The sequence below is a fragment of the Hyaena hyaena genome, unplaced genomic scaffold, assembly GCF_003009895.1.
Source record: "Hyaena hyaena isolate Hyena2069 unplaced genomic scaffold, ASM300989v1 scaffold_24, whole genome shotgun sequence".
Lineage (NCBI taxonomy): Eukaryota > Metazoa > Chordata > Mammalia > Carnivora > Hyaenidae > Hyaena > Hyaena hyaena.
The window spans coordinates 5,327,786-5,343,037 of NW_024080656.1; the positions used below are offsets into that span (position 1 = coordinate 5,327,786).

At 41.7% G+C, this 15,252-nt stretch overlaps 1 non-coding gene and 1 pseudogene across 1 annotated transcript; both read left to right on the top strand.

Moving 5' to 3' along the window:
* The first annotated feature begins 6,050 nt into the window (after window positions 1-6,050).
* Window positions 6,051-6,122, top strand: LOC120228571 (annotated as a pseudogene).
* An 8,595-nt stretch (window positions 6,123-14,717) lies between these two features.
* LOC120228572 lies at window positions 14,718-14,821 on the top strand. Its single transcript, XR_005527530.1, has one exon. It is a non-coding gene; the product is annotated as a U6 spliceosomal RNA (small nuclear RNA).
* The last annotated feature ends 431 nt before the right edge of the window (window positions 14,822-15,252 follow it).

Sequence of the window (15,252 nt, forward strand, 5' to 3'; positions counted from 1 at the left end):
ACAGGCTGAGACACAGGAGCTAAAGCAGAGAAGAGCATGAACAAGCCTCTTAGTCTTCTGAAACTTATATCTTTGTGGAGACAATAGATCAAGTAAATGAAATAATTACCAATAGATTGTGGGACTATGAAGGCACCAACTAGGATGATGTAGTAAAGAATACTGAAGATGAGGATAATCACGGAGGGTGTCTCTGAGACCAGACATTTCAGCTGACCCTGCAGGATGCGAAGGGGTCACCTGGGCTAGAGGGAGAAGAGAAGTGAGCCAGTAAAGGACCTTTTCTTCAGCTTAGTATTGCTGAGGCTTCTTTACCCACCAGATTGTTAAAAACCTGAACTTCTGTCTCACTTAAAATATCGCTTGAAACTCGCTAGCTGGGATGCTTGGAGATTCAAAACATTATCGTGAGTAATTGAGCAGTTTTAGAGAAGAACCCCTTTCCGCCGACCCCCCGCTGGAGCCTGGGGGTCGTTCCTCCCGCAGGAAGAGTGAACCTAGATCATCCCCCTGCCTGGTTCACTGCAGTCCTGGGAGAAGACCAAGGACAGACTTTGTTGATCCACAGGCTCCCGGTGGAGAAATTACTTCCTGGTTGTAAATTAGTCACCGGGGGGAGTTGGTTTTCCTTCCAGAGTTCAGGCGTGCTGTTTAGTACCATGATTCCCAACTTAGGGCGAACCGGGACGCCCTAATGTCGTTTGTTAGAGTTCATGATTACTTCATCCTCTGAAAGCGCTAGGAGGCTTGTGCTTGTTTTAAACCTTTAACTGGATATAAAATTCATTTCACTTTGAGGAGTTTTGAGAAATTGACAAAACCCCAGGTGTTGCAAAACCGTTGCGAAGAATTGAATAATACAATGATCCGTTCGAGACTCTAATAGCCAGAAAGAATAGCTAGTTTCTTAAGATGTTTCTGTAGCTCAGGGAGGGAGGCGATCTAATGATCTGAAACAAGGTAAACTTAGAAGAAAAAAATAAGTGTGAGGCTTTTTTTTTTTTTGAGAGATATTTGGGTAAAAGGTGGGTGGTGTGCCTTGGCTTTGAGAAGTACCAGCAGTTTCTGGAATCACCACCACCACACACGGATAAATCCCAGACTGCTGCTCTCCTCTGACGGCCACGGTTCCGCTGGACCCCATCCCTCCCTTTGTGGGCATGGAGGCATGGAGATTCCCTTCCCTGCTCCGTCGTGAAGCCCATTGCAACATTCCCTCAGAGATGCCCAGTGAAATCTTTCACTTACTCACTGTTACGAGTTTAATTGCATTCTCTGAAAGAGACGTTCAAATCCTCACTCGTAGTACCTGTGAATAGGACCATATTTTGAAATAGGGTTTTTGCAAATGATGGATCAAGTTAAGATAAAGTCATTAATATAGGCCCTAATCCAATGTGACTGTATCCTAATGAAAAGGGGAAATTTGAGAGACATGCAGAGTGATCGCAGTGTGAGGACACAAGGAGAATGCCATCCACAAAACAAGGGACACCTAAGGCCGTTAGAGGCAGAGAGAGAGAGGTCCAGAGCAGATTCTCCCTCACAGCCCTCAGAAGGAGCCCTAATTTTGGACCTCCAGCCTCCAGAACTCTGCAACAATACACTGCAGTTGTTTAAGTCACCCAGGATTGTGTTACTTCAGTCCTTGGAAACTAATATACTCATTATAGGTTTTCTCAATCAATACAATGTAAATGTGTACTTGATGCAAGAAACTTCTCAGACCCTTTGGCTATGGAGGGGTCCAGAACTCAAAAGTTTTTGTCATTACCACCATTATAGTTATTGTCACTGTTTATTCTGAGCCAGACTCTATATTCAATGCTTTATTTCCATTATTTCATTTACTCCTTAAAAGGGTAGGTGTCCATATATCCACTTTATAGGAGGGTGAACTGAGATAAGCCATCTGGTCAGTCATGGGACCTGGTTTTAACTACTCTATGGGGGGGCCCAGGACCCAGCTTAGGGGCCTCTGAAGGACTAGGAGCAATTAGTCATACTACAATACACTTCCTTGTCGGTAAAGGAGTCTTTGGGAGGTGGCCTAGGAATCTATCCACCGAAGACTGAAGACAAGATCATGTTTTGGGGAAAATATGTTCTGGGTTTCGTATAACTGACTGGCTAATAAATCTTTGAAACATGTTCATTAGTTGTTTGTGGGTTACCTGAGTCACCAAATTAAACTATTGCTTTACTTATAACAATTATTCAGAATTTTAAAAAACATGCAGAGGGGCACGTGGGTGGCTCCATCGGTTAAGCATCCCACTTCAGCTCAGGTCATGATCTCGCAGTTTGTGAGTTCGAGCCACATGTCGGGCTCTGTGCTGACAGCTCAGAGCTTGGAGCCTGCTTCAGATTCTATGTCTCTCTATCTCTCTCCCCCTCCTCCATTGGCACGCTGTCTCTCTCTCAAAAATAAACAAATATTAAGAAAAAACATGCAGAGGTCTGCTGTGTTTTTTTGCTAAAAAAATGTCAGAAGATTTAAAAATCTATCTTTTCAGGGTGCCTGGGTGGCTTAGTCGGTTAAGCATCCGACTTTCGCTTAGGTCATGATCTCGTGGTTCGTGGGTTTGAGCCCTGTGTCGGGCTCTGTGCTGACTGCCAGCTCAGAGCCTGGAGCCTGCTTCAGATTCTGTGTCTCCTTCTCTCTCTGACTCTCCCCTGCTCACGCTGTCTCTCTCTCTCTCCTAGAAATAAATAAAACATTAAAAAAAATTTTTTTTAAGTCTATCTTTTCTTCCTGTTGGATGAAACAAGGTGTTAATGGCTATTTGATTACAGATTAGAAAAATGGGAACTAAGTGGGGAATGGAGGATGAGAAAAGTCTTATGTTTTAGCACAGGTATTGACTTTTTTGGGGAATGACAAGACAGACAGTTCCAAGAAGTCAAATAACCATCCTTTTTGGATTGATGAAGATGGCCCTCTCCATTCCTGTTTCTCCCCATAAACATTTGATTCAAAACAAAGAGTATAATCATGATACGTAAATATACAGAATTATTTTTTTAACTTCAAAACCCCAATTTTTACTGCAGAAATTGCAGTCATAAAATGGGCATATACTTTGAATTAGTCATAAAAGTCACTTAATAGATAATCAAAATAGACTTATTTTCTAATTTTCTTGGTCAACATACTTTCTGAGGTACTTAATCAGATCTCAGTCACATGTGAGTGTGAGATGCTTAAATCAAACTGGCTTAGAGGGGGATAGCAGGGGTTAATCAAGTCATCTATTTGAAAAGCCTAATGCAATTTCTATTACTTAGTAAAGATAGATTTATGGACCTAGAACATAGACTGTCTCATCCATTGTTAATAATTATGTGGCATGAATATAAATCTAAATTTTAAGAATGTTTATTTTTTTTAAATTAAATTTTAAATTTTAAAATAAAATTTTAAAAAATAAGAATTTTTTATTTATTTTGAGAGAGAGAGAGAGGATCCCAAGCAGATTCTGCACTGTCAGTGCAGAGCCCGATGTGGGGTTCAATTTCACAATCATGAGATCATGACATGAGCCAAAATCAAGAGTCAGATGCTTAACTGACTGAGCCACTCAGGCACCTCTAAATTTCATAGTTCTCTGTATATTATCTTTGGATTAGAGCAGTTTGAAATCACCTGATGTCAGCAGAAGAATGGCAGTGTGAAGATACACTGGCAATGTTGTGTAATATTTAAACCACCATTCATGTGTTGGCTGCTTTTGAATGCCAGGAGAGACATTTTCAAATTTAGGATTTACTCAAAATGTTTATGTCATCCTCAGATATTAGGAAGAATGGAAAACAGACACAAAGTTGACTGAATAACTCTAGCTCTTCCAAATAAATTATCCATGATATCCCGAGAAAGTACTTAATTCTTATCTCGTACCAAAGATGGCCAGCTTTGATGAAGCTGCTTTTCAACTGCACGGTTCTTCAGTGGCATTTATCTGGCATGTTGGACTCTTGGGAGTAAAAGAATGTTTTTTTCTATCTTACCTCCTAGGCTATTGGTTGTCCCATTAAGGTGGTATGGCTGTGTGCCTACATGTGGGGATTAGGCCTAGCTTCCAAGCTCTGGATTAAACGATGAGTAGTATGACTTAACAGGTGGATCTTACTGTTTGATGGCAAAGAAATGCCTTTACCAAGATTTTTTTTCTTGTTTTAGAATCTTGGAACTTGAGAGAGCCAAATTCCACAGAATCCATGTTGCAGATATTTTGGTCAGGGCTGATAAAATCTTCATGGTTACGGGGAGACAGTGGGATGACATGAAAAGAGCACAAGAATAACAATCTGAGTTTTAGCTCCCATTCTGACATCATCCTGGAGGCTTTTTTGGAAGCATGGTGATGGTGTTCAGCATGGCAGATGGCGGAGGAGGAACAGGAGGGAATTACGCAGTCCCACACCCACAACAGAGCTGCCCAAACTTCCATCTCATTTCTCTTTGGAGTTGTGTTTCCTGGATTGTCACACAGCACTAAGAAAGCTTATCGGTTCCTTTAAAAGTGGTAGGGACAAGGGGAGCCTGGGTGGTTCAGTCATTTAAGCGTCCAGCTGTCCCTTGTGGCTCAGATCATGATCTCACAGGTCGTGAGATTGAGCCCCCTGTCAGGCTCTGTGCTGACAGTGTGGAATCTGCTTGAGATTCTCTCTCCTCCTCTCTCTCTGCCCCTCCCCCCACTTGGGCACACACTCTCTTTCCCTGTCTCAAAATATTAAAAACAAAATGATAGGAACAAGACTCTCACTTTTATATGGTGCTCAGTCAGAGGGAAAGCTGCCTGGGCCCCAGAGTGTTACTAATCCCTCAGTAATTACATTCCCACAGACAATTACCCTGGGGACGAATGCCCATTCCCGGGTGGCTGTGGTGGGTTTCAAACCAACTTATTCAGAGGCCTCTGATCACTTAGGATGTGGTGGAGATTCTGACATTCTGAGTGAGGTTTTCTGAATAGAAACCACATGGTATGTTTTAATAATCAGGTCTCTGTAGGGCTGAGACCAGTCCATCGTTTTGTGTCTTCCTGGTAATGAGGACAGGGATTTAGAGTCTAACTTCATTTTTTCCCAAGAAGCTCCACAGTGCTTAGGACATCTGTGCAGGCACATATCTATGTGTCCAAAGAAAAAAATGTTACCTATCTTACTTCACCATCAAGCGTCCAAATCCCCAGTGAAAATGGTCAAATTGTTAAGAGATAATTCCCAGATCTACCACTGGGGCCATGATTGGCCCAAAATCCAGGAAAAATATTCTCTCATGTTTGTTTTCAACCTCAGAAATCCCTCAAATTTGGCAAAGGATTCTGATGCAAAGGATCCGTCGACCCCTACAGGAGAAGAGGCACATTCACTGTGATGTGGTTTTCCAGGCTTTCTCATCCAGCTGTCTACTCGCTTGCTCTGGCTAAGCATGCCTTATAGCATTTTGTAGAGGAAACAATGCCTGTGAAGTGCCTGGATGGCTCAGTCGGTTAAACGTCCGACTTTGGCTCAGGTCATGGGTTCACTGTTCGTGGTTTGAGCCCTACATGGGGCTCTTTGCTGTCAGTGTGGAGCCTACTTCGGATCCTCTGTCTCCCCCCGCCCCCCCCCCCCCGTGCACCTCCACCTTGCACATGCATGTGCACTTTCTCAAAAAAAATGACTAACACCTTGAAAAGTCAAGCTGGATTTATGAGAGAAGAAAGAGGTGTCACAGTCTTCAACAGTGCATAGAGAATATAGTTACTCGGAGAGTATATATATGGACACACACACACACTTTCAAATATAATGAAAGGCATATGCAAAAACCCAGGAATGTCGCTTCTCATTAAAAAGATTGCACAAATCTCCCTTATTTCTTCTCTCCAGATCACTGAGTATGATGGCGATCAGGGTTGTAACTTGTGTGCTGGGTTTTGTTGTTGTTCTTTTTTCTATTGTTTCATGATCCTATTGCATTTTAAAGGGTGCTCAGCACACAAGGTACCAGCGTGCCAGAAGAATATAGTTGGAATCACATTTACAAACAGAAGCCAGGCGTGCTCGCTTCAGCAGCACATATACTAAAATTGGAACGATACAGAGAAGATTAGCATGGCCCCTGCACAAGGCAAGCAAAAGCCAGGCTTCTGAGCAGTAATCACCACTAATTAGCTGTGTGACTTTGAACAAGTCATTTCACTATCCCTGCAAACTGAGGGTGATGGTTCCAAACGTCCCATGTGGTTGTTCTGAGTATCAAATGGGCAGATGTAGGAGAAAGTGCTTTGTAAAATGGAAAGCACTGAACAAATACTACTTGCTACTACTGGGCGATTCACCAGGGAAGTGGTTCCACACACTTAACTCCCATTGGCTTCCTCCATCCCTCCTCTGTGCTCACTAACTTCTAGTAGCCCCAACAAGGGGTGCCCAAGTGTCGAAACAATCTCATCACCTACCATAGAAACAGGAGGGAAGCACACAGGCACTCAAGAACACATTTGCAGGAACATTTCTGGGCTTTATATTAACTTGAGAACTCACGTCAAAAGGCCTACGCTTGACCAAACTATTTTTTTTTCTCACTCTTCCCAGTACCTAAAAAGGATCATATAGTCCTAATTAGGCCTAGAGAGGGCCACAAAAGAAATGTGTTTCCAAGAGCTTTGGATTTATGAACTAAAAACTGTAGGCTACTGTGTATTTTAATATATTCAGAGAGACAATTAAGATAACTTTAGTTATGGTTTTGGAAGACAGTCTGGGCAGCATTCAACTGAGCATATAGCCGTTCTCTGTCAAAAACCAAACTTAAATGACATTTTTGGAAGCGACTCACTCTGTTAAAAGCAACCATCTGAAAACACTCAATGAGTTGGAATAAAGTTGTATAAAGTTTTGTGATACTCAGGAGAGGAACAAAAATTTGGAAGAAAGTTTAGCTGCCGAACTGCAGTAACAGACAATTCACAAAGAAGGGAGTTAAATGGCCTACAATGTGTGAAAAAATGTTCACCCTCACTGAACAAAGAAACATCCATTAAAACAACAACAAAACGCCTTTAACAGAGATAAAAGTAAATTCCGGGATTCCATGTCAGCCAGGTTCTATAAAAATGGGCACTCTTGTATCCTGTGGGTGGGAAGGTAAACTAGTGCAATCTTTTTGTTTTGCAATTTGGCAAGATCAGAAGTGACACTTTAACATCCTAGCTCTGCTTCAAGAAATTTGTTCTCAGAAATTTAAAGATTTGAAAAACTATGAGTGGAGGTGTTCACTGTAGTCTTCATAATAAGGAAATTGGATAAACCCAAATTGGAAAAAGCCAGATATTCAATAAGAGGGGAGTGGTTAAATATGTGGGGGTCGGGCCATCTGTTGGGAACTACATGCTTGTATTCCACTTGATTCCTGTGTTCGAACCCCAGCCCCAGTAGGATGGGATGAAGAGGTGGGGCTTTTGGGAGGTGATTAGGCCATGAAGGTAAAACCCCTCTGATGGCGTTAGTGCCCTTATAAGAAGAGGAAGAGAGTTAACTCTCTCTCTCTCTCCACCGTAGGAGGATACAAGGTGAAGACATCAGTCTGTAAACCAGGAAGAAGGCCTTCACTGGAACCCAGCCACACTGGTGTCTTGATCTTAGAATCCCAACCTCCAGAACTGTGAGAAATAAGTGTTTGTTGTTTAGGCCATCCAGTCTATGCTATTATATCAGAGCAGCCCAAATGGACTAAGACACCATCCATACACAAAATGTTATGCAGTTTATATTTTATTATTTTGAAGCTTACCTGATAACATGGGGAATATTGTTCTATAGTATTCACTGTAAGAAAGAAGGACTGAAAAACCCTCCTGCAGTGTGTAATGCCTATCTGGGAAAAGATGTATAGAAAAAAGAGTGAGAGAGCACATAATAGAACATCAACAAGAGTTTCCACTCTTAGATGAGGTACGCATGGCTTCCATTTGTTTCTTTATGTATTTTTGTACTTTTTCAAATTGTACCTAATTAACATGGATAAATTGTTATTTTAGTAATCAATAAAAGTGTTATATAAAAAAGAGGAAATATTTAGTGTCCTCTCAAAATTGCCGGCCGAGCTAGCTTGAACTGAAAATGGGGGCCCCACCTGGCCAGCTGAAGAGGTCCATCCCGATCTCTCCCTGTTTCTCTGAGAAGGATCCCAGCTGGGGCAAGAGACGTGTCATCAGAGTGAACACACTGAAGTGTTAGTTCTGTCAGCCGTCAGAATCCCACTGAGTAAGTACAACAAGAATTAAAAGGGAAGAGGGTGGGGGAAAAAAAAACCCTTATAATTTTTCTGTAACTTTTTCAGGTTTTTTTCCCCCTTCCCCTTCACTGTAAATTCTGTTAAGTTTTATCTTCACATTCTGCCCGATTGATATTCTGAAAAGAAAGATAAAGAGAGTTAGACATTTAGAACTTTCTTGATAAAGTTAATTAAAATGGCCTGGGAAAGGCATAGCTGAGATTTCTTTTTATCTAAGATGGAGATGAAAAACCCACATATTTCCAGGATTTAATTGCACACTTGTGAGTCTATTGTTTCTAGTTTTGCTGGCAAAAAAGTACTTTCTCCTTTAGACCAAGTAGAAAATGACTCAAATCTTGTCCATTTCTCTCCCCCTCCCCCTGCTGCCAACCAAATAGGCTAGAAATCACAATGCAGCATCAAGAAGAAAAGAGCTGGTCAGCAGTAGTGCTGGATGTTTCCTGTTTGTCCCTCTGGATGCAGTGTTCATCCCTCACCCCATTCTCTGTCCAAGAAGACTGGCCTTTATGTACTGCATGGACGACCCCTGCCCTTTGCATTCCAGTTGGGTTTGGCCAGTGGAAGGCACAGGCAGGAGAAGGTAAAGACCTCCCAGGATTTACTCCCCTGGCTCACTGCCTGCTGGGCCAGGGCTGGTCAGTGGCCGCATCTTGTAGGCAGCCTCTTCCAACAGCTACAGGTCTCTTTGGGGTCATGGATGATTTCCTGCTCCCCTTTAAGCAGCAGGTCATAGTAACTTCCTGTCGATTCTAGCCCCTGGGTGTTTTACCATCACTTGTTGATTTCTCTTAAGCCTGCCTGGTATATAGTGCCTGCGTCAAACTCTTTTATCTCGACTCTTTTGTATTTGCCATCTCTTTCCCTCTAGGATGCTGGGATTTTTTCAAATATCTTCTGTTTCATGACTGTCTATGAGAATGGTCTGATAGCACATTTGATGAGCCCCTTTTTCTTTCTTTTTCTTTTAAGTTTATTTATTTTGAAAGAGAGAGGGAGGGTGTGCACTAGCTGGGGAAGGACAGAGAGAGAAGGGTGGGGAGAGAGAGAGAATCCCAAGCAGGCTCCACGCTGTCAGTGCAGAACGTGGTACAGGGCTCAAACACACAAACCGTGAGATCATGACCTGAGCCAAACTTAAGAGCTGGACTGAGCCTCCAGGTGCCACAATGAGCCCTTTTTTCATAATTATATGGTTAGTAGAAGAATTTGTGAACATCTCACAGTGTGACAATGGTCAGTATTGTGCACTCGGGATTTATAATAATGGATCTTAACAACTGGGTTTCACAAAATACTAGGGAGTCAAAACAGAGGTATGCTGGAATAATTTATTAGTAATAATGAAGAACTGAGTTTTGTGCATTAAGCCAATAATAAGAATAGACATCTTACTGTTAAAAAAACAACCATGCCATCTTTACTCACAGACGTTCCAGTAAGCTTTCTTGAGATATAGGGAAAGGAGATAGAAAATTCCAGCAAATATACCTCAAGTTGCCTGTAATTTGCATGTATCCTTATCTACATGCCAGTCCATAGGAATGGCCCTGGGGCTATGCCCCATATCTTATATGTAGGGATGGAAAAAAGATGGGAAACGGTTGGTGAATCACATAGCAATTCATTAAGGAATTCCTCTGACTCAGTAGCTCTACTGTTTGTCATCCAAGTTTTTCATCAGTCTGTGTAGTATAAAGTCACTAATATTTTAATTAATATTCACCAAAAAGTGCCTTAGATGCATTATCTTCTTTAGTCCTCATAACCATTCACATCTTACCAATAAATAGTTCATCAGTGGGCTGAAGGGAGACGGGCTTTGAAGAACATGGCATACTTTCAGCATGGAACTCTGTTTTGGGTCTCCTGGTGTAAATGTGAGCGGGGTGACATGCAGCACTGCTTCCTGCTGAGGCTGAGACTAATAGATATCAAATGGTGAATAGAATAAAAAAGTTCAAATCTCTTACTCTGGTCAGTTTAATCCAATTAAATTATGAGATCTAGAAGATACTAGGATGAATGAAATATAGTTCTGCCCTCCAGGAATCTGAAGCCTAGCTGGTAGACAGAGATATAAACAAATAATGAGAGAACTGTAATAAAACGTGATTAAAATGATAATAGAAGCATGCTTAAAATTTAATAGGAAAACAGATGAGAGGAATTTCATCTTTGGGAGGTAGAGTTTCATGAAAACTTATGTACCCGGGTGCCTGAGTGGCTCAGTTGATTAAGTGTCCGATTTCAGCTCAGGTCATGACCTCATGTTCAAGAGTTCGAGCCCCACGTCAGGCTTTGTGCTGACAGCTTAGAGCCTGGAGCCTGCTTCAGATTCTGTGTCTCCCTCTCTCCCTGCCCCTCCCCTGTTTGCACTCTGTCACTCTCTCAAAAATAAACAAACATTAAAAATAAATTTAAAAAATAGAAATAGTCTTAAAAAAAAAGAAAAAAATTATGTACCAAAGGTGGCAGTTAAGCTTGACCTTGAGGGGTGTGTAGGAGTTCAACAGAGAAACTGGTGGAGAAAGGTGAGAGAGCCCAGCCTTCTCATTCCTACCAAAGGCTGAGTCTCCAATTGCGTTAGATCTCAAATTGCTTTTCAATATTGCATTTCCTATGACTTGTCTAGATTTCTCACTCAGCCCTCTTTGGGTGTAAGGAATTAAAGTACCATTGGAGGGTGCCTGGGTGACTCAGTCAGTTGAAAGTCTGACTTCAGCTCAGGTTTTGTGGGTTTGAGCCCTGCATCAAGCACTACGTTGACAACTCAGAGCCTGGAGGCTGCTTCAGAATGTGTGTGTGTGTGTGTGTGTGTGTGTGTGTGTGTGTGTGTCTGCCCCTCCCCCACTTGTGTGCATGCTCTCTCTCTCTTCAAAAATAAATAAATAAACATCTATTTTTTTAAAAAAGTACCATTGGAAGAGAAGGTTTGGGAGAAAGGAGAGCTGGCTGGTCTGGAGTAAAATCCAACCATTGATCTTGCTTTCAGCAAGACAATGTACCAACCTGAGGAAGCCATCTAGAGACCCCAAGTCTGAGATCTGACAGAAATGTATAGTCTGAGATGTGTACCGCAATGCACAGGGCCTGCCGTTCACCTGATTTTACAGATAGTCTTGGAGACAACTATCTACCAGAGACTTCTGTGGCCACGTGGAGTTTGGATCATGAAAGTATTAGGGAAATATTAAGAAATGAGAATTTATAGAAGGGATTTATCAACTCAATACTATAAGTCATAAGTATACTGTATTATATCAGACCCAGAAGAGGAAAGAGGATTTAGAAGATTGTCCAAGATGTCATGAAGATTGATAGAGTTTACTTGACTGAGAAAAGCAGACGAGTTAAATCCGGTTTTAGATTTTTAAATATGTGAGAGCCCTGCGACTCTTATCTTTGCCCCCAGACAGATGTGAATTCTTTCTTGCCAAGACCCAAAGACCTTATTCACCACTGTCTTATGTCATCTTGACTTAAACCCTAGACCTACCATTGTTTCTTGTTCTCCCAGCGTGGTCGATGGACATACCCTCAAGTCATGCCGGTGAGACTAGTGGACTGGGCAAGGCAATGGGAAGTGAAAAGAAAATTGGGAATTTGGGAATTATTTAGAACCCAAGATCAAGTGCCTGGATCAGCTTGGCTTTAAAAAGTAGTGGGTTATAACAACAACAACAAAAGATATAACACTGAGACATAAATGTACAGATTTTATAAGGGAAAAAAACAACTTTAAAACACTCTTAAGAAGCCCCTGGGTGGCTCAACCAGTTAAGTGTCCCACTTTGGCTCAGGTCATGATCTCGTGGTTATTGAGGTCGAGCCTTGCATTGGGCTCTGTGCTGACAGCTTGGAGCCTGGAACCTGCTTCAGATTCTGTGTCTCCCTCTCTCTCTGCCCCTCCCCTGCTCTCTCTCTCTCTCTCTCTCTCTGTCTCTCTCCCTCTCTCTCAAAATAAATAAACATTAACAAATTTAAATAAAAATACTCTTAAAGCCATAAAAGTAAACTTGAATATATAGAAAGAAATTCCTGTTCTTAGATAGGATGATTCAGTATCATAGTGTCAGAGAGATACCAAGTATTCCTAAGTTAATGTGATCTCCACAAAAATACCAGTAAAACCTTTTCCTGGAACTATGCAAGTTGATAGTAAAGTTCATACAGAAAAAAACAAAACTTGCAAGAATAGTTGGAAAAACACTGGGGGAAAAGAGCTACTTACCAGATATTATAATGTACTTTATTATAAAGCCTCTGAAATTAAGACACCATGATATTGGCACATGAGTAGATAGACCATTGGAATAGAATAGGAAGTTAAGGAATAGACCCAAATATATGTGGAAACATAATACATGATCAAGGTAGTATCTCCATTGACTAGGGCAAATATAGATTTTTTAATAAATATTATGAGGACCATGGGATAGTTGTATTTAAGAATAAACTCCAGCTGAATCAAGAATGAAACCCCTCAGTGTTAGAAAATCTGGCTAACTTTCTCTTATAACATAGGTATGGGGAGATCTTTTCTAAATGCAACTCAAAACGCAGATGCAACAAAAGACTGATAATTCAGGCTACCTAGAAATAAAATATACTTGCATGGCCAAAAAAAAAAATCATGACAAAGTCATAAGATAACTTAAACATTTGAAACATCTATCACAGTTAAAAGGCCAATCCTGCTAATATATGAAAAGTAACCAGATGTGGGAGGTGAGAATGCTTCTCCAGCTTTTTCCTGGCTTATCGGTCAGTCTTCACCCTGAGTTTGCTATAGAAGCCTCAGTAATTTGCCTGCTGTTGGGTTGATCTGATTTAACATTACATGGTCACTTTGTTGTTATTTTTTACTAACTTGTACTTTCACTCCCTGGGACCTGCTTGATTTATAAGTGTTTTCTCAGATCACATTCTGTGCTAGGCTCTGCACCTGGTGTTTTTCCTAGGCCAGTAATGATGACTGGTTTGCTGGGCTCTCATTTCGCTGAGGTTCCTAGTGAAATCCGCCCTGTGTGGGTGGTAGGAGGCTCAGGGAAGGGTGTTGGATTGAGAGAATCCTTTAGCAGAGATTAATACACTCCAAATACACTTAGCTTACAGTCTTGGGGATTTCCAGGTGTTATTAGACACAGAGGGCCCTTTCTTGTGTCCCAATAGGAATGGATAAGTTTTCAAAGGAGGGGGGTAAAATAAATAAGTTTTAGGTTATAGATATCTAAGTCAAATCTTCATTTCCATTGTTGTTACTTGAGTAATCATAGTTGAATGAACACAGACTAAATTTCATTGTCATTGAAGTAATTAAAGTGTCATGGATGGACGGCAGGAAGATAATGGTGTTCTGGAATGAGAATGTTCTGGAAAATTAAAGGAATGGTGCCCAAACTGTCCCACCCCCACCCCCTCATGATGCTGAGGAGCTGCTTTAGCCAGAGATTCATGCTCACATCAGGACAGAAGAACACATTTCCTGCAAGTGTAGCCTCGTAGGTCTTTGGTCTGGGTTCTGAGCTAGATGGACCCATGACTGACCTGCTAGTATGACCACAATAGCACTTTGCATTAGTAGAGAGCTTTCTGTTTTTGAAAGCATTTCTACATTATTGATTTCATTGGATCTTCATATGGCTCTGTGAAACAGGCATGAGGAGATATTACTGTCTCCATTTGGCAGGTGTAATAACTGAGGCTGAGAAAGGCTAAAAGATGTGAAGAGACAGCCCAGTGGATGACTGGAGTAAGAATCTGGGCAGCTGACATAGACTCCAACTTGGCCATTGTTCCTGAGCAACTCAGTTGTTTGTGTGTTTTTAATTTTTATCGTTTATTTTACTTTTGTGAGAGACAGAGACAGAGCATGAGCAGGGGGAGGGGCAGAGAGAGAGGGAGACACAGAATCAGAATTAGGCTCCAGACTCTGAGCTGTCAGCACAAGGCCCGACGCGGGGCTCGAACTCACAAACTGTGAGATCATGACCTGAGCTGAAGTCGGACGCTCAACCAACTGAACCACCCAGGCTCCCCTGAGCAATTCAGTTTATATGAAGTTTTCCAAGCCTCAACTCCAGCTTCAATTAAATGAGAGGTTTGCACAATGTGGTCCTTGAGGGCCCTTCCAGGGTTACTGTTACAGGATTTCACTTGCCAGACTTCACCAGGAACTGGGTAGTGGATGGGAAGCAGCATACAACCCCTCTGAGCTGCAAAGTTCTCCCCCTTCCTCTCCCCCACACCGTGCACAACCAAGAACTCACTTGGGATGGGGGTAAGCTTTTTCCTTCTGCAGACTATGGATGGAAGGCATACATTCCCCTGCCTGATGACAGGAAAATTTTGAAGTGTATTTTATTTTCTTATGACTTTTTCAATTCTTCCTATGCATTTTTTATTAATGTTGTCCAGCTTTATTGTGCTTGCTTCGGCAGCATGTATGCTAAAATTGGAACAATAAAGAGAAGGAAGGTCAGCATGGCCCCCACACAAAGATGGTGCACAAATATTTTCCAGCTTTATAGAAGTAGAACTTGCATACCATAAAATCTATCCATTGTAAGTGTATAATTCAATGTCTTTTAGTAAGTTTATGAAGTTGTGCAACCATTACCACAATCACCTCCATGAACACTTTCTCCCATTGGAAGCAGTTCTCCTCAGAATCCCCATCCATCTCACGCTGCCTTTCTAGGGCGAGGGCTCCATCCTGTCTTCCAGCTTCTGGAAACATCTCCCTCGTACTAGAGGAAGAGCTCCTTGGGACAGGGAAAGTGGCGTTTGCATTTACTGGCCTTCTAACCTCCAGCTCGGTGTCTGACGTAGTCAGAATTATTTAGTTAATTAAAACCGACAACTCCAACTCCAAAATGTTTATGAAGTTTCAGAGCTCTGTGAAGACGTAAAATACAGGTTGGTGAAGTGTGAGGAGAAGAAGAATGGCTACAAATGCA